At 42.1% G+C, this 19,771-nt stretch overlaps 1 pseudogene; it reads left to right on the top strand.

Moving 5' to 3' along the window:
* The first annotated feature begins 11,062 nt into the window (after window positions 1-11,062).
* Window positions 11,063-19,556, top strand: LOC110594743 (annotated as a pseudogene).
* The last annotated feature ends 215 nt before the right edge of the window (window positions 19,557-19,771 follow it).

Below are 19,771 nucleotides of genomic sequence, written 5' to 3'. Positions count from 1 at the left end.
GCCAAAGACTATGTTTTTGCAAACAGGCTCTTCCCTTTCTTATGTGAATTCAGAAAGCACTGCCAGGTTCTCAGTGGGAGCGGTAAGATCACCCACCTTGCAGTTCTGCACAGAAAGAGATGGCATGGGGTGGGGGGAGTAGTTTCTAGTTAATTAAAAAGGGTCTGAGCCTGTTTCTCAACCAATCACTCATTATTAGAAGGGGCATGGCCTCACTTACCAGGAAGCAGGGAGGACTAATCAGCCCTCCACCCTGAGAGGGAGGCTGGGGTCAGTCAGCCAAAGCTTTTTAGTTTGGGTCACTGTAGTTTTTTTAAATGGGGAAAAGAAGGAAGGCAGGGAGGGAGGGAGAGAGAGAAGGAGGGAAGAAAGGAAGAAGGGAGGGAGGGAGAAAAGAAAGAAAAGAGACATTGAAAGAGAGTGAGAAAAGAAAGATAAAGGACATGGCATGGTGCAGAGCTCCACAACCCCTGCCCTGGTACCCACCTGCTCTTCCATCAACACCCCAGGACATTTTTGCTTTATTTGCATTTTACTCATTTCCTTGACCCCAGAATTTGGAAATTAGGTTATAAGTCATCAGCTGGAAGAATCTTAGAAAGCTCATCTTTTTAAAACAATATACTGTGTTGGTGGCTTAAAGGAGATAAGATGAAGAAAGAAGCGAGCTCTCGCCTTATTGTGAGATCTTGAATCTCACGATTTGCATCGCGATGCACAGTGTGGTCTAAGGATCTCATGATCTCTGAGGTTTTACGGAGTCTGACTTTCTCCTGAAGATCTGGGGTAGCTAAGCCAGTGTGGGCTGACAGATGTCTATGTTTTTACACTTTCATCAGAAACATCTCTGTGCCATCTCCAGCTCCATCATGGCAAGTGGGGAGAAAGCAGGTGATGGGTGAGCCCTTCTGACTGAGTGAGTCTTCTCTCCCCAACCTTCTGCCCAGGTGACAGCATGAAAACAGATGCAGCTGAGAGGGCACTGTCCACAGGAGCCTTATTCTGTGGCATTCCTGTGGCTCTAGAGGAACCTTTCAAAAATGCTGACTTGTCAATGAGTGCTGTGCCAGGCAGAAGCGCTTGCCTGCCTGCGATTTTTGTTCTCCGCTCTGACAGCAAGCTGGGACTTCCTTCTCTTTTTGTTTGTTTTTCATTAAACATGTTTGTTGAGTGCCTACCATATGCCAGGGACTGCTTTAAGCACTTGGTGTCCATCAGTGGGAAAAACAAACACCTCTTGCTTTATGAAACTTATGTTCTATTATTCACAGGAGCTCTGGGATGTTGAAAGCATCTCCTACCTTCAAAAGACAGCTGTTCCCTTTTTCTAAGGCATTGTATTCATTTTTAAATTTTGAACTGTACAAGAGTTGAAAGAATAGTACAACAATGAGCACTTTCACTTAGATTCACCAATTGTTAATATTTTACAGTGGTGTCCTTCCTCTTCCTCCTCCACCTCTCTCTCTCTCTCTCCGCCCCCCACCCACCTACACACATATATTTTGCTGAGCCATTTGAAAGCATGACACCTTGTTTCTAAATACTTCAGAATATATCTCCAAACGATAAGAGCATTCTCCCACATGACCACACAACCATCATTATATGTAAGAAAACTATCATTAAGTCAATAACAGTGTCTAAAATACCATCCATATTTCACCAACTATCCCAAAAATGTATTTTACAGCTTTTGTGTTTTGAATTACAGAATCCAAACAAGGTTTATGTTCTCCAGTTTTTTTTTAATCTAGGATAATCCATCACTTTTTTGTTTTTGTTTTTCTAGTCATTAACCTTTTTGAAGAGCCCAGGTTAGTTGCCTTGTTGAATATCTTACATTTTGGATAAGTCCAAATGTTGTCTCATAATTGGATTCAGGTTAAATGTTTTTGGCAAGGATATTACATGAGTGGTGTTGTACTGAATTTTTTATTGCAACACTTCAGGAAAAGCACAATGTCAGGTTGTCCCACAGGAACAGGCTAAATAAATGTATGTTGAGTGAGTAAATAATATATATATGTCTAACCTTCCCACATGCTGCATGCTCCAATGTGTAGAATGAGAGAACTGGACTAGACCATATTAAAGCCGTTTCTATATTCCACACGTGTGTATTCTGAAGAGTTTCACATTACCTAGTTATAAAAAGAGCTTTGAACAAGTGAACAAAGGCAGTTCATGTAAGATTTCAATGGAAGGAACTTCAACGTGTATTTTTTTCCCTTTGACTAGTATACATTGTAAAAAATTCTCAGTAAATATTTTTGGTGAGGATGGTTCCTGAAGCTAGAATGAGACAAACAGACTTAACTGCCAAGATGTAGGTAAGCCATATAAGAGACTGTGTTGCAGTGATATTTTAAGCATCAGAATGTTGACAAATGCAAGTTTTAATTTTTAAAATAAGAGGGCCCTACCTGCTTGAGCCTGGCCTTTCCTGATGGTCAGGGAAAAGACTCAATGACCACTCAGTGTTGTACTGGCCCTAAATTTCTCTGATTCCCCAAAAATTAATAGTTAAGATGCCTTGCAGCATTTTTTCTTTTATTAGGAAACTCCAAACTGCACCAGGAAAATATCTTTTTCAATATTCCCTCTTGAAGTCAGAGATTGCATTTTAAAAATAATTCTCCCCTACTTTAATAAATGACAAAAAAGTTAATGGATTTTATTTCTCTGTTTGCAGCCACAGAAGCACTTATCTCATCCCAAGTGGATGTCCTATGTAATTGGGTGTGTGAAGTAATTCCAAAGGTGTATCAAAATCTTTCAGAGCGTTACTATGACAATCGAACTTCTTTAAAAAAAAAATCACTTCCCTGCAAACTCTCCAACATCCCACTGCCCATTGCATGAACTTTCATTTCATGAAGTAAATTTTACTTTTTAGAAAGTTAAGAGATGGGAAGGGGGTTATCATGCATTCACATTTTACTGTTTCTCCTACCTACAACCCATTCTTCTTGAAGCTGTAATGGACAGTCCAGTCACCCTTATCACAGTCTCCAAAAGTTGATTGTTAAAGGCTCTGCCTTACTAAGGTGCTGGGAATTAGTCTAGGGAAGCAAGATCCCATTATTTGGGGAAATACGAATGAGGAGGGAGAGAGGGAAGGAGGGAAGAAAAGAAGAAGGGAGGGAGGGAGAAAAGAAAGAAAAGAGACATTGAAATAGAGTGAGAAAAGAAAGATAAAGGACATGGCATGGTGTAGAGCTCCACAACCCCCGCCCTGGTACCCACCTGCTCCTCCATCAACACCCCAGGACATTTTTGCTTTATTTGCACTTTAGCTATTTCTTATTATATAGTATGTTTCCTTCACCCCAGAATTTAGAAATTAGGTTATAAGTCATCAGCTGGAAGAATCTTAGAAAACTCATCTTTTTAAAACAATATACTGCGTTGGTGGCTTAAAGGAGATAAGATGAAGAAAGAAGCGAGCGCTCACCTTATTGTGAGACTTTGAATTTCACGATTTGCATCGCGATGCACAGTGTGGTCTAAGGATCTCATGATCTCTGAGCTTCACATTTTATGGTTTCTCCCACCCATAACCCATTCTTCTTGAAGTCACTGATTGCCCTTCCTTACTACTTATCACTACTCTTTCTCCAGGGACAGATGCCAGCTGAGGCGAAAGCTTGAGCAAGGAACCTCAGAGGAGAAAGGAGGGAGGAGACCTTATTCAAATATCTAAGGTCTTGGGAAGTTTGGAAAACTATATTCAAAATTCCCATTGCTTTGATTTCAATTTGGCCCCAAGTTGATCTTGAAACTTCTATTCCTGCTAACAGAAGGTGTGAGATTTTTATGTGTGTCAAATGGGGGCCTGTCTAAAAGATAATTGAAACACCCTGGGCAGGACACAGTGGCTCATTCTGTAAACCCAGCACTTTGGGAGGCGGAGGCTAGAGGATGCCTGAGCCCACGGGTTTGAGACCAACTCAGACAACATGGCGATACCTCGTCTCTACGATAAATCAAAAAATTAGCTGGGTATGGTGGCAAATGCCTGTAGTTCCAGCTACTTAGAAGGCTGAGGCGGAAGAAATGCCTGAGCCCCGTAGGTCAAGGCTGCAGTGGCGATGAGCATGCCACTACACTCCAGCCTGGAAGACAGAGTGGGATTCTGACTCAAAAAAAAAAAAAGCAGTAATCCCTGACCCTAGAGCAGAGGTTTGGATTGCATTTACTTGGTGGGGGTGGGGCGGGTGAGGGGAATGCAGAGGAGCCTGGGCGTCAGCATTTTTTTTTTTTTTTTTTTTTAGTCAGAGTCTTACTCTGTCACCCAGTTTGGAATGCAGTGGTGCGATCATGGCTCGCTGCAGCATCAATCTCCTTGGCTCAAGTGTTCCTTCCTCAGTCTCCAAGTAATTAGGACTACAGGGGCATGCCACCATACGCAGCTCATTTTTTGGTACTTTGTAGAGACATAGTCTCGCTATGTTGCCTAGGCTGGTCTTGAATTCCTGGGCTCAAGCAATCCTCCTATCTCAGCCTCCCAAAGTGCTGAGATTACAGGCGTGAGCCACCCCACCAGGTGGTGTCAGCATTTTTTAAAAGCACCACAGACTCTTCTAAAGTGCACCCAGCCCTGAGAACCATTGCTCTAAGAAATATTAGTTCAAACATCATGAATTTCACAGCAACCTGGATGGAACTAGAGTCTATAATACTGAGTAACCTCTCACAGAAACAAAGATCCAAGTATCACATGTTCTCACTCATATAATGAACCTTGAACATCCAATGTAATACCATAAGAAAATGACTGACGGGACTGGGAAGCTTTGTGGGGGGAGGGAGATGGGATTAACAGTAGCAAATATCTGTCTGGGGATGGGGAAACACCTCTTATCAACAGGGTGCCTGAATGAAATGTAATTGTACACCTAACCCTTAACTGTACCCCACAAAACCATAATAAAAAATATTGATTATGAAAAAAAAAACAAGAAATGTTAGTTCACACCCAAGCAGCTCTATCCTGGAGACTACACTTGCTGAGGTTAGTTGGCATTTGAAAGTGGCTAAGGAGTTACTGGTCTCAGCAGAGGCAGCCACAAGCACTTTAACTATCTTTACCTCTGAGCAGTATGGAAAGATTAGTAGTTCATTTGCATTAGAAATGTTACAAATTATTTCTCAATGAAATGAGAATTAGAGATGTGTGGTTTGGCAAGAAACAAACATAAAACTCCTGCCAGGCCTCAGCTAAATATTGAAGTAGCCCCACTGTGTGCCAGCTACTTTCCCATGCCTTTTGAAGTCCTAGACCTAGGGTGAGTGCCTAACTCCATCAAGTCTCCTGTTAGGTCACGCATGGAGGATTCTGTAGTCTGAGTAGACTACAAAATTAGCTGAAATGTGCTGCTAGGGCGTGGTTTCATTTGTTTTAAGTAAGTCTCTTACGTCGCATGCTGTCCATGGACAGAGAGGTCTGGGCTTCACTGAGTTTACAGAACAGTCCGTGTGGCTGGCTGGCCGACTGTGCTTGTTGGGTTACCTGGGTTCCTACCTGTGGCAGTATTTGTCCTGAGACACATTATTTCCTGTAACAAGACACCTGCCGTAAGGTATGAGGGTGAAACCTACAGCTACCTGTAGCATCAGGAGACCCCTGATGCCCACGAAAAGGATCCTTCTATTGTGGCTAGCTCAATTGCCTTTGGGCAGTTTGTGTGCACTTTCTATGCAGAACCCTATGTAGAAGGACTTTAGTTTTGACTCTGTCCTTTGAGAGGAGGTGAAGACAAATGCCACAATCCTGCCCAAAATGTCCCCAGAGCTGTTCTGGGTTTTGTTTTGTTTTTTTCAAATACAGGTGATTTCATTCCTTGTTGGCAGGGGAGGAGAAACAACCTCGAACTGTGTTTGCTTCACTTTTATGACATTCCCTTTGGCATTTTCGGGCATGTAACTGCACCACAGCTTGGCCGTTAGTAAGGACACTTGGATTCCCGGTCAATCTAAGTCAGTCACTTCTCCAGGCAAAGGAAGGTGAGTAATGACTGGGATTGGGAAGGCTTTTGAGAGGGATGGCAAAATGAGCAATTATAGGAACAACAGAGAGAACAAAGAGGTTTCCATGTCAGAATCTGGCCACAATCCTCAGAGATTTTCCATTTAGTATCAAGGTAGACGCTCTAAAAACAAGGAGTGTTAATGACCATAAATTTTATGTGCTATAAAACGCCCTTGAGTGTAGCCAGAAAAAAAAAGCAAGCAACCTTCTTGAAAAAAAAGCCTAAATATCTACAAATAGGAAAGTGGATAAGCGAGAAACAGTATGTCCACACACAGAAATCCAATAAAATAGTGAGATGGATTTGTTTGTGCTGAGAAGACTATCTCCTAGACCCGTTACTGAGTGTGGACAAAAATTGAGTATCAAATCAACACTCAGTAATATCTCAACTAAGCAACATTCTCTTTGTAATTTTCATTTTAACAATAATGTGTATATTACTTATATAGTTAAAATATAAGAAAAATGAAAAATCTGGGTAGAAGTGGAATGTCTTTTTTTTTTTTTTTGAGTTGGGTCTCACACTGTTGCCCAGGCTAGAGTGCCATTGCATGGTCACAGCTCACCACAGTCTCAATCTCCTAGGCTTTGGTGATCCTTCTGCCTCAGCCTCCCAAGTAGCTGGAACTACAAGCATGTGCCACCACACCCAGTTAATTTTTTTTATTTTAATCTTTTTAGAGATGAGATCTTGCTGTGTTGCCAAGGCTGGTTTTGAACTCCTGGGATTTAAGCAAGCCTCTCACCTGGGTCTCCCAGAGTGCTGGTATTATAGGCATGAGCAACTGTGCCCAGCTGTAATGTTCTAAATTTCATATTTTACACAAAAAGACAAAATTGCCCTTTGGAGCTGAGCTATGGAACATAGACCCAGATGTCGTCCAAGCATCTCTTTCAACCCCTGGGTGGCAGCAATAAGTGCTTGAGGTCCCACATCTCTGTTTCTCACCTTCTTCAGCTATAAACAGGGTTATAATTCTGGTCACGTGTCATTTCACCCATCAAAATGCATAAATCCCAAGGGGAGGGTGAAAGGCTTGTAGGGTGACAATGGCAAAATTCAGGAATCATTCTCTGCTCATTATGGTCATAGATGGTTGATACTCAGTTGCTTAATGATTGTAGAACCAACTAGGAGCTTCATTGTTTTGTTTATTTATGTATTTATTTGTTTGAGTTGGAATCACCCTGGCTGGAGTACAGTGGCGTGCTCATAACCACTGCAGCCTCGACCTGCTGGGCTCAGGCAATCCTTCTGCCTCAGTCTTCCAAGTAGCTGGAACTACAGTCATACGCCACCATGCCTGGCTTATTTATTTATTTATTTATTTATTTATCTATCTATTTATTTATTGTAGGGATGGGGTCTTACCAAGTTGCCCAGGCTGATCTTGAACCCCTGGGCTCAGGAAATCCTCTCGTTTTTGCCTCTCAAAGTGTTGGGATTGCAGGTGTGAGCCACCATATCTGGCCACGGAGCTTCATTGTTTTCCTTCATCTTGGTAAGGAAAGCTTATATCCAATCTGAGGCTACGCTAAAGTCAAACATACAGAATATCAGAATTTATCCCACTAGGTGAACTTTTATGGGATGGAAGCTCCTTAAATAAAAACAAATGATGGAAAACTCTCCTCCAGTAGAAAAGTTTTCTTCTCAATTTTGATGAATAAGAATGATTTGAAAATATAATTTTGGTTTTTTGTGTCCTCAGAGCTAAATGCCTCGGAGCAGAAGCTTTTTTGGAAAGAAGATACTAGGCCGGGCACAGTGACTCATACCTGTAATCCCAGCACTTTGGGAGGCCGAGGTGGGAGGATCGCTTAAGTCCAGGAGTTTGAGAGACTAGCCTAGCCTCATCTCTACAAAAAAAAAATTAGCCAAGCATGGTGGTGTGCTCCTGTAGTCCCAGCTCCTGGGAAGGCTGAGGTGGAAGGATCACCTTAACCCAGGAGTTCAAGGCTGCAGTGAGCCATGATCATGATTGTGCCACTGCCCTCCAGCATGGGTGACAGAGTTTCTGACTAAAAAAAAAAAGTGAGGAGAAGGAGAAAGAAGAAGAGGAAAAGAAGGAGAAGGCGAAAAGGAGGAGGAAAGGAAAGGAAAAGAAATTCTCTCTTGTTTATAATGACAAACCGGATCAACATGGGAAAAGGTAGGCCAACCAGTGATTTTGGCAGCCCTGAAATCCTTGCACAACCCAGCTCACTCCTCTGTTTAAGTTCAACCCATTCCATCAATCCTTCCTCAAGGGTCATCCTCTGTGACGTTTTCTTTATGACTTCCTAGAGCCTTTCATATAAAATCAGTCAGGTTTGAGGGAATACTTAAATGACTGGAAGAAGAAAAGGGCTCGGTAAGCCTCCCTCCCCAATTTCACTTGCATTTTTTTTACTCATTCCTTCTCCTAGACAGCAGTACAGTGCGACCATAGCTCACTGATCAGAGCTCACACTTGAACTACTGGGATCAAGCGATCTTCCAATCTCAGCCTCCTGAGTAGCTGAAACAAAAAAGCACAAGAAATGGCAGGAAATGCTTCCATGGCTACTTCTCTCTTAGATGAAGAGACCATAGTGATAAACTGTGCTCACTTCAGCAACACACATACTAAAACTGGAACAATAAAGAGAAGACGGCCAGCTCATACCTGTAATTCCAGAACTTTAAGAGTCCGAGGAGGGAGGATCACTTGAGGCAAGGAATTGGAGACCAGCCTAGGTAACATAGTGAGATCTCATCTTTACAAAATTTTTAAAAATACTGCTGGGCGCGGTGGCTCAAGCCTGTAATCCCAGAACTTTGGGAGGCCAACGTGAGGGGATTGCCTGAGCCTACAGGTTCAAGAATAGCCTGGGCAACTGGGATAGACCTCATCTCAACAATAAATCAAAAAATTAGCCAGGCATGGTGGCGCATGCCTGTGGTTTTGGCTCCTTGGAAGGCTGAGGCAGAAGGATCGCCTGAGCTCAGTAGGTCAATGCTGGGGTGGCCATGAGTGTGCCACTGCACTCCAGCCTGGGTGAAAGAATGAGTCTCCAACTCAAAAAAAAAATAGATATATATATAAAATATTTTAAATAAATAAATATAAGGTTAGCATGGCATCCACACAAGAATGACACGCAAATTTGTGAGGCATTCCATATATTTTAAAAAATTAAAAACCAGAAAGAAGCATTTAAAAAGAAAATAGTGGTAGCTCTGTCTATCTCACAGAAAAGACCAAAAGATATATATGTATTTTTAAAGAGTTTCCTTTTAATATAGAACATTAAGAGACCAAAACCTATGACCAAAACCCATTGGAGAGTCTTTTTTTGTCAATGCTTTGGCTTCGGGGGTAAATGTCTTACTCTGAAAGTTCTAGGAACACCATCCACCAGCTGATAATTTCAAGGGGAGTGGGGTGGGAGATGAGAATGGCAGCCATGTTTGTTGAGTGGGTAAGTCTGAAGAGAGATAGATACAGAAAGATCAAATATAACATCCTAATTAATACACCCCTCCCGCCAGGCACAGTGGCTCATGCCTCTAATCCTGCACTTTGGGAGGTGGAAGCGAGCAAACTGCCTGAGTCAAGGGTTTGAGACCAGCCTGGGAAACTTGGTGAGACCTCGTCTCTACAATAAATCAAAAAATTAACTGGGCATAGTGGCAAGTGTCTGTACTTCAGCTACTTGGAAGGCTGAGGCAAAGGATCACCTGAGCCCAGCAGGTGGAGGCTACAGTGGCCATGAGCATGCCACAGCACTCCAGTCTGGGCTACAGAGTGAGACTCCGATTCAAAAAAAAAAGACTCCCCTCCAATACTACCCTTCTCTCATTCTTTTCACTTTTCTTTTCCTGAAATAAAGAGTAATATTTAAAATGGCTTGAAGACAGTAGCTCCAGTTTCTCTTCAAACTTAAAAAGACCTAAATATTTTTTATATAAGTGATACCTCAGAGATAAGAAACCAAGAACAGAGGTGTTTTTCAACCCTTCCCAAAGCAAAGCCCATCACCCACTGGCTGTGTCTCAAATCTTCGTGTTTCAGAACCATTGGGGTGCTTAGAAAATTCAAGGATTTACCACCATAAGTCAACTCCAAATCCCCTGGAAGGGGATCCAGGAATCAGCATTTTGACAGGCTCCCAGAGGTGATTCCTTTTCCCATAGCATTTGAGAATTTCAGCTCAGTGGCCTAATCAGCGTCCTGCGTTGCTCACAACTGGTTTAGTATACTTTCTCTCTTGGCCACTTTGATACATTTTGAAGAAAAAATTGCTCCACTTATTAAGCTGTTTTAGAATGCAGTAAGCATGTCATGTGCTAATTATGGCCAGTGACATAATAAAATAAAAGTGCATTGCTGAATGCTCTCAATTTCTTATAATGATGATAAGGTGGCACGTCATGGGGCCTTTTTAGTCCCAGACATCATTCCAAAGAATTCCAAACAGATATAGCCAAGTGCCCTTAGGATCTGGATCCTTTTTTCTCTCACTCTCTCAATCTGTTTACCCACAGAATAGGATGTCCTGAGACAAACTTCCCCCAAGAAGTGTTGATAAGTCTGGTTATCAGAAAGATATTACTGGGGGTGTGATGTGTAGATCATCTACATTTTCTTGATAGGTTAGTCATATGAAAGCTGACAAACAAAAAAGAAGGGGCAGCAAGGTGGTGCAATATCAACAGTCAGCTGTCCCCTGCCTCTTGACAAATCTGAAGACTCACGTTGCTGAGCGATGTGATCGCTGATGTGATCGCTGCATGAGGAATGGCCCTCTCACATTTCTTCCTGATTCACAGCTTCAGTGGGGTTGGCTTATCATCCCCTCCCTCTTAGGCTTCCCAGACACTGAGTCTGGAATAAAAATTCACCTGCCTCTGAGTTGGCTCCTGCTGGGGGTGGGGTTATTACTTAGGTTCCCAGGTTGGAAGATTATCTCACCCGATCCCAGCATGGAGGGACTCAGCAGGACCAACTCCAGGAATTCCTTCCACAGGAGCAAAACACACGGACACACTTTCCAGCCAACATGATGATGCTGAAAGTAGAAGACCTGGTATGTAAGACACAATATTTTTACCAAATGAAAACTGATTCATCTTGGTTTTTATTTGAAAATTGAAATGACCTTTTCTTTCAGGCTTAATTCAAGGGAACTCTGAAAATGTCATATATGGAAAAAGGTTGGTTTATGTGATGAGACAAATAAAATTGGGGAAAAAATGGAGCTGGCAGTAATGAATTTTCTGTGCATTTCTGATTTATTATCATCTCCTTTGGTTTTATTACTGTAGTGTGGACTCACAGGTGGTTATCAAAATGGCTTAGGGAAGAAGTTTTATTGCATGAATTTAAGCCTGGAAACTTTAAAACTCAAGGCCAAGAGTCATGAAAAGAACCTAAAATTAAGAAGTTTTCAATAAGAGAGGGTTTGTGATTTTCCTAGGAGAAATAGGATAAAGGAGATTAGAAGTAGTTTTCAATATGTCAGCCTAACCTAAGCCTTGAATTAAACAAGAGAGTAGGACAATTATCTGAAGGTAACCCTGGGATATCTTCAGCCCGAGATGGAAGAGCACACTCGTGGAGGTGGCTGGTCCCAGAAGAGGACCAAGACCCTCCCGCAGCATCCTCCTTGTAGAATGACCTCAGGATGGACACAGCTGCTTCTGATCCTGCCATCTTCTTCCCTCGTAGGTCGCAGGGAAGAACAGCAATAGGGAGGCAGAGAAATTCCTTCCTGGGGATTTCAGATATAGAGAGCATGAAGCCACTGTTGCTTTAGAGAAGCAGGACAATCTGAAGACACCGCCAGCCCACCCCATGACCTTGGGCGAGCAACAGTGAGAAAAGTGAGAAACAACGACAGGCAGAGGTGAGAACCTTCCACAGACCCCGCCGGTGGGAGATTGGGACTGGGTGGGGGATGGAGGTGCCAGGAAGGAAGAAGAGAAGAAACAGATGCAACCATTCCAAGGATATTTCTGTACTAAATTCTTTTTTTATTCTATTGTTTTTTTATTGTTGTTGTTAATTTTAATAGCTTTAGGGGGGTACAGGTAGTTTGGGGTTACATGGATTCATTGTATAGTGTGAAGAAGTCTGGGTCTGTACCAAACTCTAATCCCTAGAGAGGCAATTGGAAAGGTTTTGGGAAATAATCCTTGAATGACTATGATCTCTGGTTTCTGAATCAATGATTCAGTGTGCTAAGACCATGTTTTGATGGAAAGACACACATGTCCTGTGAATTTCTGATGTTATACACCATGTTGTTAATCCCAAGCAAGTGAGATCTCTTTTTCTCCATTATGTGATTTGTGATTCATGGATCATTGTTTGACTGTGTCCACTATCTGTGTTGACAGAATCTGTGTTTCTGGGTGAATTTTCCTTACTTATCATCAAAGATAAAATATGCATTAGTTATCTGTAACCTCTGGACAGTCTGTTTTAGAGGCCTTGCTTAGCAGGATACCTAAAAGAGATTGACATTGATATTTCGGAATTTACAACTTATTGTTATATTATTTGGGGTAAAAAAGAAAAACAGTAATTTTTGAGCATGTTAAAAAATCTATAGAAATCTAAGTCATGTTTATGGCATGACTTACAAAATCATCACTCAGAGACTGGATGGTGTCTCCAATTAGTCGAGGACTGGTTCTACAAGCAAGAGGAGTCAAGATGACGGCAATTAATTAGCTGAAAATTAGACCCCCACATAAATACTTGAACAAGAAATCCTAAGTTTAAGCCAAAGATTTATTTAAAGTGGGGGTTTTTTTGCTCAAACTGTTCACATACGTATCTCAGACCTTGCAGATATAGTTTAGACACCACCAGAATACTTGTCAGTAGAACTCACCATAGTTTTGAAATATGGATTTCTTTTTTAGCCCAAAAAGAAAAACTATAATGAAGACCAAAGCTTGAAAATTTAGAAGACCTTGAAATCATCATTCAACTGAAGAAAAGGAAAAAATACAGGAAAATGAAATTTCCAGTGATGAAGGAACTGCAACCTGAAATCATTGTAGGGGCTGTTTGGTTTCTAGCAATATGGTGTCCAGTGTTGTGCTCCAGGGAGCCAATGTCTGTGAAGGGTTTGATTGAATGTTGGCAAGCTCACCATAACTCTCATACTATTTTTCTGGCTTTAGACAGAACCTGTGATGTGCCTCAGTTTCTGAAGGCTGCCCTGGAGAATAAACTGCCAGTAGATCATTCTTGTCAGACAACAACGATCCAGATGTTTGTGATGAGGTAAGACTGATCCAAAGCACTGCAAAACCCAATTCATTAATCTTATGTTTCTTATGCTTTGTTTCAACCTCACTAATGGGGTGCCAAAGTCTTTCCACCTGAAACAGTTTCCCCAGCTGTTGCTGCATATGCCAGTAGACGAATAGGAGAGTGCAGTGGTCCAAAAGCAAATAAATAGATTCTGGATCAGCGCTGTGGATTGCAATGTTTCTTGCCTTCATATACACCTGGCTGATTTTTCAGCTTGTCTTTAACTTCTTAGATCCTTGGGATAAGACTTAACAAGGACCAAAAAGTCACCTTTGGAGAAATATACCATTCGCCTCATCTTTTCTAGGACTCAGACATCAGTACTAGAGAAGAAATCTTTGGAGACCTAATGTCAAGGACCAACTCAATCATGATTTGGTTATTTGATTTTTTTTTTTTTGAGTTGGAGTCTAATTCTCTTGCCGTGTGGCAGAGAGGGGCTGATAACAGTTAAAAGTATTCCTTTTAAAGATCAATCTGCAAGCTCCGAAAATCTGCTAGAAAGGTTTTGCTTGAGAAAACCAAATAGCCAAAGATGGTTTTCCTGGAAATGCAAGATAGTAACCAATTCACAACCTTAACCCAAATCCTCTCTTTGTGAAGTTATTGGTTTACAACCCTGCTTGTTATGCATATCCTGGAGACCATTTGTTCTTTGAAAATCTGGTTTTGCTAAGTACAACCTTGTAAATTCCAAAGAAAATGTATAGTCACACAACCCGCCTTTCTCTCTTACCTAAACTAAGGTATAAGACCCCTCTCCTCCCTCTCCAGGGTGCTCAGCCTGGGAGCATTAGCCCGCTGAGTTGCTCCAGTGCTAATAAAACTACTACTTCCTAAAATAGCCTCGGTGTCACAACCTCTCTGTTTTCCTGCAACATTTTGGTGCACTGGCCAGGAATGGGAAAGTTCGGAGATGGTGTATTCCACCTCCTTTGTCATCAGGGTACGACCTCCAGGGCAACGGGAGAGGCAATCTCACCTGGTGCGCAATGGACCTTTTGATCCATAGGAGGGAGGCCCCTCCCAGCATACTGAGGCTCGGACCATGAAAGCACAACAGGGACCCAAGAGGCGAGGAACTGGCATGAGGAAGACCACCTGACGGAAAGGACAGAACAACCACCCAATGGAAAGGGTAGGAATAAGGGTCTTTGCATAGACCTGCCAATGGATGGCAGAAGGGGAGCTTGATCACCTCCCGGAGTCCGCTAGTAATCTCCAGTCCGAAGGAAAGGACTGAAAGGCAGTGGAAGGTAACACTGTCTGTAGATGAACCTGCAGACTCCTAGGATTTGGGCAGAGGGTTGAAGAATGCATTGTGTGATTGCATGTTAATGAGACAGACTGCAGGAGGGTTCCACATAAAGTTGGCCTGGGTTGGGGGTTTGTACCAACCTGCCAATTGCTAAGAGGTGTCTGAAATATCTTCACGAGGAGTCCGGCTAGAGGAGGATGAAACAAATGTTTCCCATACCCCTCATTCTCTTATTTGTGTGTGTCTGTCGTTTTGAATCTGCTAAAAAGCTGGTTGGGTTATTATGCTATGTTTAATGGGACATGTCATATTTTAAACACTTGATTAGTGCATGAAGGAACTACTTGGATTCCGCCAGAATTTTCAAATACACATGTCTAGAACTTTTGAGTACATTTGGCAAAAGTGGTTAAAATTTCCAGCCAGGTGTGAATTTGAGTATGTTTTCTGCCACTTATTAGCAGTGTCTTCTTGGGCTAGCATGTTGAATTTTTTGGAAATTTGTTTTTTTGTCTGCAAAAATGAGCATAGTAAACCTGCTTTGAAATGTTGCTGGAAGGATTAAGGTGCCTAGAGTGTATAGCACCATGTAGGCCTCAGGAAATTCTCAATAAATGACCATTCTTATTATTTTTAAAAAATTAGAGTTATAAAGAACCTCCTAATGATACACACATGTGCACATACATATAATGTAGTTACAACATTTGGCAAGAACCTTTAATTCCAGTAGTTAGAATTGACAATCTAGTTGGAATCAACATTGTCATCATGCATGCTCCAGTAACTTGGGTTCTCCTGGGTTTAGATACCAAGTACTCATTCCCCTGACATATTCTCCTCTACACTGGCATGTCCTTTTATCTCCTGGTATAGCTTGAATCCACAGCCATGCACTGGACAAGCCATGGGGAAAACCTGGATGTTTTAAAATTGTTGCTGAACAAAGGAGCAAAAATTAGCCCCTGAGATTAGGTATTTTTCCTCCTCCTTTCCTCCACTTCCCTTGACCTGCCCCACTCCTCCTTCTCCTCCTCATCCTCCTCATCCTCCCCTTCCTCCTCCCCTTCTCCCTCCTCTTCCACCTCTTCATTCTCTGCCTCCCCCCCACACCTCCTCCTCCTTCCCATCCTTCCTCCTCCTCCTCCTTCTTCTCCACTCCTTTCTCCTCTTCATGCACTCCTCCTCTTCCTCTTCATCCTCTTCCTTCCCTACCTCCCCTCCTTCTCTCCCATGTTTCTTATTTTCCCACTCCTCCTCCTCCCCACTCCTCCTCCTCTTCCTCCTCCTCTTCCTTCTCCACTTCCCTTCCCCCTCCCCATCTTCCTCCTTCCTGACTCCTCTTTCTCTACTCCTCCTCCTTCTCCCCTTCCTTGTCCCCTTCCACCTCCTAACCCCACCTGTCCATGGAAGCCATCTGGAAGCCCATGCTGTGTGGGGACACCCAGTGGCCACTTCTCCCCCTCACACATGCCTAGCAGTCTGGGGCAGCCTCTTCCCCACTCCCAGCAAGTCAGCAGCCTTCTCTCATTTTCCAGTTGCTCAGTCCAGCATTGCACGTGGCAGTGAGAACAGGCCACTACGAGCGCGCAGAGCATCTCATTGCCTGTGAGGCGGACCTCATCGCCAAGGACAGAGTGAGGACCTCCTAGAGCTTCATTGCTTTTATATTTGAAATGAGTCCCCCAAGCTGGGGTGCCCTTGTAGGATCCACTTCCTGGTTTCAGACCCACCGTTGGCCTCTGTCTCTCTAGGAAGGAGATACTCCCTTGTATGATGCCGTGAGACTGAATCGTTACAAGATGATCCGACTTCTGATCATGTATGGCACAGTCCTCAACATCAAGAACTGTATAAGTACTGGAAGTGAGGGGCACCGCTTGTAAGCTTTCTAATTTTCAGAAGCACTTAATAAATATGAGAAAAAGATTCCCACAATGGTAGTACATTGGGGGTCTTCTGACAGTTCAAGTGCTCCTGGTTGTTTTCCTTAAGGACTCCGTTAACCTTGGCTAGGACTCAGGTCACATGGCCAGAGATGGGAGAAGCCCTAATTACTGCTGTGACTTCAATGTCTGATACAGTGCCTGATAGTTATTTTGGCATTTGGTCTTGAAACGAAAAGATGACCAACTGGGCTCGGTGGTTCAGCCTGTAATCCCAGCACTTTGGGAGACTGAGGTGAGTGGATTGCCTGAGCATGCAGGTTCAAGACCAGCCCCTGCAACCTGGTGAGACCTCCTCTCTACCATAAATCAAAAACTAGCTGGGCATGGTAGAGCATGCCTGTAGTTCTGGCTACTTGGAAGGCTGAGGCAGAAGGATCGACAGAGCAGGTCAACATGGGGTGGCCATGAGTGTGCCACTGCACCCCAGCCTGGGCGACGGAGTGAGACTCCAGCTCCAAAAAAAAAGAAAAGAAAAGAAAAGATGGTCAAAATTGTTTGAAACACCTTTTGAAACACCTATGTTGGAGAAGTCCAGTCTGCCATGGCCATTCTTGTCTATACAAGGCCTGGGGTGGATAGGAATATAGACACCTACCATTCCTGATCTGGTCTAAAATGCCACAGTGGTCAGTCTATGAACTAAAATTAATCAATATCCAATCTAAGTAACTCAGAACGCCTTCCCCACAATAATATGAAATGTCACCACTTTCTTCCGGGGTAGCCATGCTTTTGTCTGTATCTTTAATGAAATTTCTATCCATTCTCTTCATGAGTTTTTCTGTGCATCTCTCACAATAATTTCCTACATTTAGTCCTTGGAAGTTCTTGTATAAGTACATATTAATTTAACTTCATCTGTAAGCAGGGAATGTAACCAACTTTTCCTCATGGTCTCAATTCCCAGACAAACATCATCTAATATAACTTTAAAAATGTCACCCAGAACAGGTTTAAATTACTGAAAAGGTAATTTTGAAGATGCTTTTGGAGAATCACTTTACAACAAAGGGGGAAAAAAGCAACAGTCATCTTATCAATGCAAATATTTTTTCCCTTATTTGTGTTACTGAGACTGAAAGGAACATTTTATCATTAAAAAAATGTGGTTTGGTGACAGAAAGACAGAATGATGACAAATGAAGATTGGGATGAAAAAATGTTAGCAGGAGGGTTCTCTCATGCTAGATATTGAGGCTGGTTTTATCTATTAATTTTTTAAACAATCAGAAAAACAAGAGTAGATCCAGTGAAACCTCCAGAGCTGCAGAAAATATCAAGATTTTTTTTTCAGGTAGTGAGCCACCACCAGCAAAGATAAATAGCACATAGATTTAGGGAGACTGTGCCAGTAGCCAGAAAATCAGGAGATATATTTTAGTAGAGAGGAGTGCAGTGAATTTATGGAAGAATAGCCTAAAATATACAAGTAGGACTCATGGATTTGAATGATCAATTAGACCTCAGCATAAGGGTTCTGGAACTATTAATGTCACTAATCCAATGGATTAATGTTTTCCCAAAAGACCAATAAGCTATAAGTTCCCTGCTTACAGCTGAAGTTAAATTAATATGTACTTATATAAGAACTTTCAGGGCCTAAATATAGGAAATTATTTTGAGAGATGCACAGAAAAACCCGAGTGGAAAATGAATGGAAATTATATTAAAAATATAAGCAACAGCATGGCTACCCCTGAAAGAAAGTGGTGACATTTCACATTGTTATAAGGAGGAAGCGTTCATTCTGAATTACTCAGATTGGATATTGATTAATTTTAGATCATTGACTGCATTTATAAGAAGATCAGCGTCTAAGGAGATTGGAAACAACATACAATACTCTATCATTGTCTAAAACTCTGTATTCATATCTACTTATAGGTGTTCCCGAAGAAAGATACTACAGAGGCAGAGAAGTTCCAAATGGGGGTTACAGGACCACTAGTTCAAACAACCATAGGTGCCAGGAAGATCACACAAATGACTCCACTGCTGGGGTTTATGCACACAACTCTTTTAAAGATGGTGGCCCTTTCCCAACCCAGTCCATGTTGCTCTGTGGAACCATAGGTACCTTGTTGCCAACTCTTCTGGTTTTTTCATAGAGGTCACAAATTCAGTTGGGAAATTTTTTGATTTTCAACTGTTGCCAATTCATTCTAATCTTTAAAAAGTTCTAAGTTCTGTTTGGACCCAGACAAGACAGTTCCTCCTTGTACATTTTGTGGCAGTCTGCTAGAAAGCCTCTCAAAGCTGCCAGTTTGTAATTTCTGGGTTAAAGAGATACTTCTAAATGAATAGAGAAGGAAACATTTAGAACTTTCTATATCTATAGATAAGAATTGAGAAATGATGTGGTTTTAATATTTTCAAATCTCCTGACACGTGTGAGAAAAACCAAAATTTGGTCTCAAAGTTATTTATTCACACTACACTGACGTTAACTTCAAGAAAAATAAATTTCCTGGGAAAGCTCAATGTAAATTCTGTGATGTTATGAAAAATCTGTTCCCAGGAGCAGTAACGTTCTGGTGTACTGATCCCTGCAACTCCCCACCTGCCAAAAAATTTAAAAAGAGAGATACCTCCACCCTCCAGGAGCCCATTCCATGGTTACTAGAGAAGTACAGAGGTGTTTTAAAATTTCAAGATGACTTGAGGGGCTCTGGACATTTGGTGTGTAAGCACCAGGGATTTTGCCAATACCTGGGAGAAAAACTGCTAATCTCAAATGTCAAGTGCATCTCTGTGAGAAACAGTGAAGGGCTGGTTTGAATACCAACTGCAAATCACTCATAGTAGAACCATAAAACACCTGTCCCTTACCTCATGAAACACACACACACGATGGGAATTTACAGATCTCTCCCACCTGGAAGTCAAATGTCCTCATCTCTTTTGATGAGGCTGGGAAGACTCTGATGGATGTGGTACTGCACTGGCAGAAAGGAACCGAAGCCATATTCGACAGCCTGCAAGAGACTGCCTGCAAAACCTCTCACATAGCTACCTTCTGAGGGAAACACAGACTCTCTCTTCAGTTCACTGACATTTTAAAGGCATGGCCCCAGAGAAGTCCAAGGAGCCACACCATCTAGTTTCCACTTATCTGCATGTTGCGAAGACATACCTAACGAAGTTTTGAGAACCACAGGGTTAGAGGGATTTACGTTACTTTTAGTGAAACTCACTCTATTTATTTTTACGTATTCCAGTTTATGTATTAATTAAC

This window comes from Carlito syrichta, unplaced genomic scaffold (assembly GCF_000164805.1).
Source record: "Carlito syrichta isolate Samal-C Ts95f unplaced genomic scaffold, Tarsius_syrichta-2.0.1 Scaffold130776, whole genome shotgun sequence".
Lineage (NCBI taxonomy): Eukaryota > Metazoa > Chordata > Mammalia > Primates > Tarsiidae > Carlito > Carlito syrichta.
Note: the sequence above shows the minus strand (reverse complement) of the source record. Positions and strands in the feature narration are given on the sequence as shown.